The sequence below is a fragment of the Marmota marmota genome, unplaced genomic scaffold (genome assembly GCF_001458135.2).
Source record: "Marmota marmota marmota unplaced genomic scaffold, marMar, whole genome shotgun sequence".
Classification (NCBI taxonomy): Eukaryota; Metazoa; Chordata; class Mammalia; order Rodentia; family Sciuridae; genus Marmota; species Marmota marmota.
The window spans coordinates 9,428,078-9,434,103 of record NW_026000249.1 but is presented as its reverse complement, the minus strand read 5'-3'; the positions used below and the strand labels follow the sequence as shown (position 1 = coordinate 9,434,103).

The window sequence follows — 6,026 nt, the reverse complement described above, 5'->3', positions numbered from 1 at the left end:
CCCGGTTTTTCTTCGATCTCTCGGCCAGTTCAGCCTCGGGAGCGGCCGCTCAGGTTAGGCTCTCAGCGGATGGTTCGCCAGCGTCCCTCAGGCCTTTCGACCGGTGTCTTCCCTCTGGTGCGGCGACCTGGGCACCTGCTTACGCGACCCCACTCTTTCCCGGTTCTCCCGCAGGTTGCAGTCCCCGCGGTTCCTAGCGTCTGTCATGGGGGCGGAGGGAAGGCGGTGTCCAGGGACTATGCCCTTGTTCCCGAAGCGGTCCCCGACACGTCGCCTGCGGGATCTGAGCCTAGGAGCCCCCGCTTTGTCCTCGTGTAGTGCTCCCGCAGCGCAGCGGCATCTTCTCTTGATTACGTTGAGAATGAGTAGTGAAGGCTGCTGTTTATCCTGCATTACATAGTAAAACTTGTCTTAGGAAACGTATACTGAAAATTGGCGCATCTCATGTGCTTCTCTAGGATGTATTAGGGAAACTGGGCCAGTCACAGTCTGGACTGCCCTGGTAGTAGGTCAGGAGGGAAATAAATGGAAGAGAAACTTACACCTCTAAATATTTTCCTTCTGAGGTGTTTTTTGAGATGCCTTTTAGGTGATTGCCTTTCTTTTCTGGAACACATTACAAACTAAAGGTAGAAATCAGTGTCACTCAAGCTACTGGTCAGGCAACCTTTTAAGCCCTCCCCCCAACCTCCAAATGCGAACAGGTCCAAAGGAAAGACTGGAATTTGAAAAGGTTTTGCTGAGGATTCATAATGCGTGCTTTTATTTTGTTTGAGATGGGGTCTTGATATGTTGACCAGGCTGGTCTGGAACTCTTGGGCTCAAGCGATCCTCCCACCTCGACCTCCAGCATAGCTGGAACTACAGGCAGCTACAGGCAGGCACGGTGGCAAGTCAGGGTAGAGTGCTTTATTTTTCAATGGTATTTTAATGGTAATAGTATATTAATGCTTTATTTATTTATTTTATCCCCCCTGCCGTGCTGGGGAATCCAACCCAAGGCCTGGAACATGCTAGGCAGGCCCCCCACCAGAGCCACACCCCCAGTGATGCTTTATTTTTAATAGTATTTTTAAAAATGGCTGCAAAATTTTTAATTTGAAATCCCTGCAGTTTCACAACCTCCCCCAGGAAACCTTTAATATGCCTTATTAGAAACATTTATATAAAGAAAAATATTTAGTAAGCCATTCACATACAAAACTTTAAAAATATACAAAATCACAATGAAAAATTCACCTATTCATCTCTGCACAGAAATGCAGAGATGAATACGTGAGATTTTTGAGGTAAACTCTTTTGTAATTGCTTTTTTCCAATTATATATCATGCCATTATATGTAATAATTTAGTTAGTTAGTTATTCGGCATTTTTCACTACTTAAACACATTGTTGGATAGATTTCCTTAGTGTAAATTCCTAGATGATGGAGTTGTTGAGCAGAGTATTCAAATAAAGGGTTCTATAAAAACAAATGTGAATTGTTCATTTTCACTCTATAAGGCATTGCTATTTTGCATTCCTACCAATAATTTGTGGGTGACCTTATCCACATCCTATCAAAAGGCAAAATTTAAGGATTTCTGTAGAAAAACGACCCATTTGTTATCACTTATTTTTCTTATTTATTGATAGTAATTCAATTTCTCATCTTTTATTCCACCTTTACCAGTTTAGTAAAGAAAGGTTATATAGCAGAACAAGGGATTTTTAAATTTTTGTAATTGTAGATGGACAGCATGCCTTTATTTTGTTTATTTTTTTTAATATGGTGCTGAGAATCGAACCCAGTGCCTCACACAAGAAAGGCAAGTGCTCTGCCACTGAACTACAGCCCCAACCTTGAACAAGAGATTTGAAGTTAGGATTTCCTTGAATTGTAGCATATCTGATTACCTTGAACAAATCACATAACTTTTCTAAGGTACTGTTTCCTCAATTGTAAATTAGGGGTTTTAATGTGTTACCTTACCTTTCTTGTAGAGTGGTTTTAAGGGTCAAATGAGACATTTATGAAAAGTACATTTAAACATACTTTGTCTTGTTGCTATTGTGCTCATTTGTAAAAATTTCAGAGCGCAGAAACATCCTGAAGTTTGTAAATTTTTAAAGGAAATTTCTAAATTTAGATAGCTATTCCATGATGGTGCATGCCTGTAATCCCAGAGGCTTGGGAGGCTGAGACAGGAGAATCGCAAGTTCAAAGCCAGTCTCAGCAGTTTAGTGAGACTCTGAGCAACTTAGTGAGACCCTGTCTCAAAATAAAGAATAAAAATGGGCTGGGATGTGACTAGTGGTTTTTAAAAATGGCTGAAAAAATTTTCAGTCCCTGGAACCGATAATAATAAAAGCATCAGGGTGCAGGGTACGTAATTCATTGGTAGAATGTGTGCTTAGCATGTGTGAGGTCCTGGGTTCAGTCCCTAGCACTTCAAAGGAAAAAAAGAACTGTATCCGAGTTATTAACTTAGGGGAATGAATGAATCTGCACAAATTTTATTTATTTATTTATTTGTTTGTTTATTTATTTTAAATAATATTTTTTTTAGTTGTAGATGGACACAATACCTTTATTTATTTATTTTTATGTGGTGCTGAGGATCGAACCCAGTGCCTCACACATGCTAGGCACATGCTCCACCACTGACCCACCACCTCAGCCTCTGAATCTGCACAAATTTTAAAGGAGCAAATATTAAAAGTCACTATGTAAAGCTTAGGTGGAACAGATATAAAGGTAAATTAAACACAGTCCTTGGGTTTATGATAAAGAAAACAGTCTTTGTGCCCTAGAGGCTATGAACTGTCCAGGCAGTTAGATGTAGCTGCTTTCCAAATTTAGATGGCAATTTTACATGTGATGGAAGATGTCAACTACTCTTGAGTGTGTTAAAGCCCAATTCTGCTGACTGAGCATCTATCTGAGTAGGTGACTAGGCAGTCTCTATAGGGTCTTTCTAAATATTTATTTTTTTAGTTGTAGTTGGACACAATACCTTTATTTCACTTATTTATTTTTATGTGCTGCTGAAGATCGAACTCAGGGTCTCGTATGTGCAAAGCAAGCGTTCTACCACTGAGCCACAACCCTAGCCCCTACAGGATCTTTTTTTCTGAAAGTAGGTGTTGCATACTGGGGAATGGAGTCCAAGAACCTGGATTTTAGTTTCAGGTCCTCTATCTGGGACAGTTAACCTTTCTCAGGCTTGTTTTTTTCACCAATGAAATGGGGGTAATTCTAATTTCTTCAAGTGCTTGTTGTGAGGATTGAATGAGATAGTATTTGTCCAGTGCTTTATAAACGAGGAAGTGCTAGCACTCTTGTGATTTTTCTTATCCACCAGACTTATTAGCTTCTCGGGGAAAGAAATTAGGTTTCTTCCAACTTTGTGTTCATAGTCACTAGCAGTCACTGCCACCTAGTTATGTTTGCTAAATTAACATAGAATTTGACACTGATACAAATGTGTTTTGTATCAATGAAGAAGATAAGTAAATATGGAATATTGGGAGAAATTGACTATATCATTTAGAGTTAATAGTAAGGAATCAAAGGAAACTCTGCACTAATTGGACCTAGACTCATCTATTCTATGCCTGTCATTCTCTTTTAGATCCCTAATACCACATAGTCCCCTCCTTGTCAAGTTGCTCCATTTCAAAACCTCTTCCCTAGACCTCTTATCACTGGGCCCCCACCAGGCTTCTCTCCTCACCTTCCCAGACAACTATCTGAAGGAGTTAATAATTGGCTTTCTCAGTCTCCTGAATTTCCACTTATTACTCAGGCAAAGTGCATGATCTCTATGTATCTTTTTCCATGAAAGTCTCCCTTTTTAGAACATCCTTTCATTCTGAGATTTTGCGACCCAGGGTTTCCTTCCTCACAAAGTTCTTTCTCATTCTCTTTTGCTAGTTCATCTTCTTCCACAGGTTGATATTCCTATAGGGCTTGATCCGTCTCTGGAATAATTTATAGAGCATTGAGGCTATCTGGTGTTTAGAGGCTTGGTAGAGTTCCCTGTGAAACCATCTGGGCCTGGTGCTTTTCATAGGATATTTCCTTAATAACTTTTTCTATTTCTTCTATGAAAATTGGTCTTTTTAAGCTTTCTAATTCCAATACATTAAGGTTTAGAGATCTGTATTTATAGTAAAATATAACTTTTATCTGGATTTTCAAATCATTTGGCAGGTACCTACCAACTAATCTGATGATTCAATTTTTCTTCTATTTCAATGGCTATTGCCTCCATGCTATTTCTTATTTTTTTAAAAAAATATTTATTTAGTTGTAGATGAACACACAGTATCTTTATTTTCATGTAGTGCTGAGGATCAAACCCAGTGCCTCACACATGTGAGGCAAGTGCTTCACCACTGAGCTACAGCCCCAGCCCCCCTATTTCTTATTTTGTATATTTGTTTTTTCTCCCATTTTTTTCTTAATAAAAATAATATAGGGACTGGGAGTATAGATCAGTAAAGTGCTTGCCTAGCATGCACAAAGGCCCTGGGTTGGATTCCTAAGGCTTGTTGTATAGTAGTTTATGTATTTAGTTGTTTTTAAAGATAAATTTGTTTATTAATTTTAATTAGGTATATATGACAGCAGAATGCATTTTGATTCATTGTACACAATTGCAGCATGACTTTTCATTTCTCTGTTTATACACAATGTAGTGTCACACCATATGTGCAGTCATATATTTTCCTAAGGTAATAATGTCCATTGCATTCCACCATTTTTCCTGTTCCCATACTCCATCCCTTCCCCTCCCTCCCCTTTGCCCAATCAAAATTCCTTCATTTTTCCCATGCCTCACACCTACATTATGGAGCAGCATCCACTTATCGGAGAGAACATTGGGCCTTTGGTTTTTTTGGGATTGGCTTACTTCGCTTAGCATGATATTCTCTAACTCCATCCATTTACCTGCAAATGCCATAATTTTATTCTCTTTTAATGCTGAGTAATATCCCATTGTGTATATATACCACAGTTTCTTTATCCATTCATCTACTGAAGGGCAGGCATCTAGGCTGGTTCCACAGTTTAGCTATTGTGAATTGTGCTGCAATAAACATTGATGTAGCCAATGTCCCTGTAGTATGCTGTTTTTAAGTCTTTTGGGTATACACTGAGGATTGAGATAGCAGGGTCAAAAGGTGGTTCCATTCCCAGTTTTCCAAGGAATCTCCATACTGCATTCCATATTGGCTGCACCATTTTACAGCCCCACCAGCAATGTATGAGTGTACCTTTTCCCCCACATCCTCACCAACACTTATTGTTGTTTGTATTCTTAATAGCTGCCATTCTGACTGAAGTGAGATGAAATCTTAGAGTAGTTTTGATTTGCACTTCTCTAATTACTAGAGATGGTGAACATTTTTTCATATATTTGTTGATTGATTGTATATCTTCTTCCGAGAAGTGTCTGTTCAGCTCCTTAGCCCATTTCTTGATTGGGTTGTTTGTTTTTTTGGTGTTAAGTTTTTTGAGTTCTTTATATATATATCCTAGAGATTAGTGCTCTATCTGATGTGTGTATGGCAAAAATTTGCTCCCAAAATGTATGCTCTCTCTTCACTTCCATGATTGTTTCTTTTGCTGAGAAGAAGCTTTTTAGTTTTAATCCATCCCATTTATTGATTCTTGATTTTATTTCTTGTGTTGTCTTGTTAAGGCAGTTGGGACCTAATCCAACATGATGAAGATTTGGCCTATTTGGTTGTTTTAATAAATACAGGAATGTTGGTTATCAGTTAGATCTATTTTTAAAACTGTCTTCCTCAGACTGGGGTTGTGGCTCAGTGGGAGCTGGGGTTGTGGCTCAGTGGTAGAATGTTTTCCTTGCATGTGTGAGGCACTGGGTTCAATTCACTGCACCACATATAAATAAATGAATAAAATAAAGGTCCATCAACAAGTAAAAACATATATATATATTTAAAAAACTGTTTTCCTCATTTTATATATTTATATATATATATATATATTTTTTTTTTTTTTTTTTTTTTT

The 6,026-nt window shown here is 38.3% G+C and overlaps 1 protein-coding gene across 6 annotated transcripts in view; it reads left to right on the top strand.

The window, feature by feature from the left end:
* Positions 1-6,026, top strand: part of Bclaf3 (BCLAF1 and THRAP3 family member 3) — a 70,397-nt gene continuing 64,371 nt past the window's right edge. For all 6 annotated transcript variants that reach the window (XM_048796520.1, XM_048796519.1, XM_048796518.1 and 3 more), the window contains exon 1: positions 1-53. The gene's annotated coding sequence lies outside the window, so the exon portion shown is untranslated. The remainder of the gene's footprint in view (positions 54-6,026) is intronic.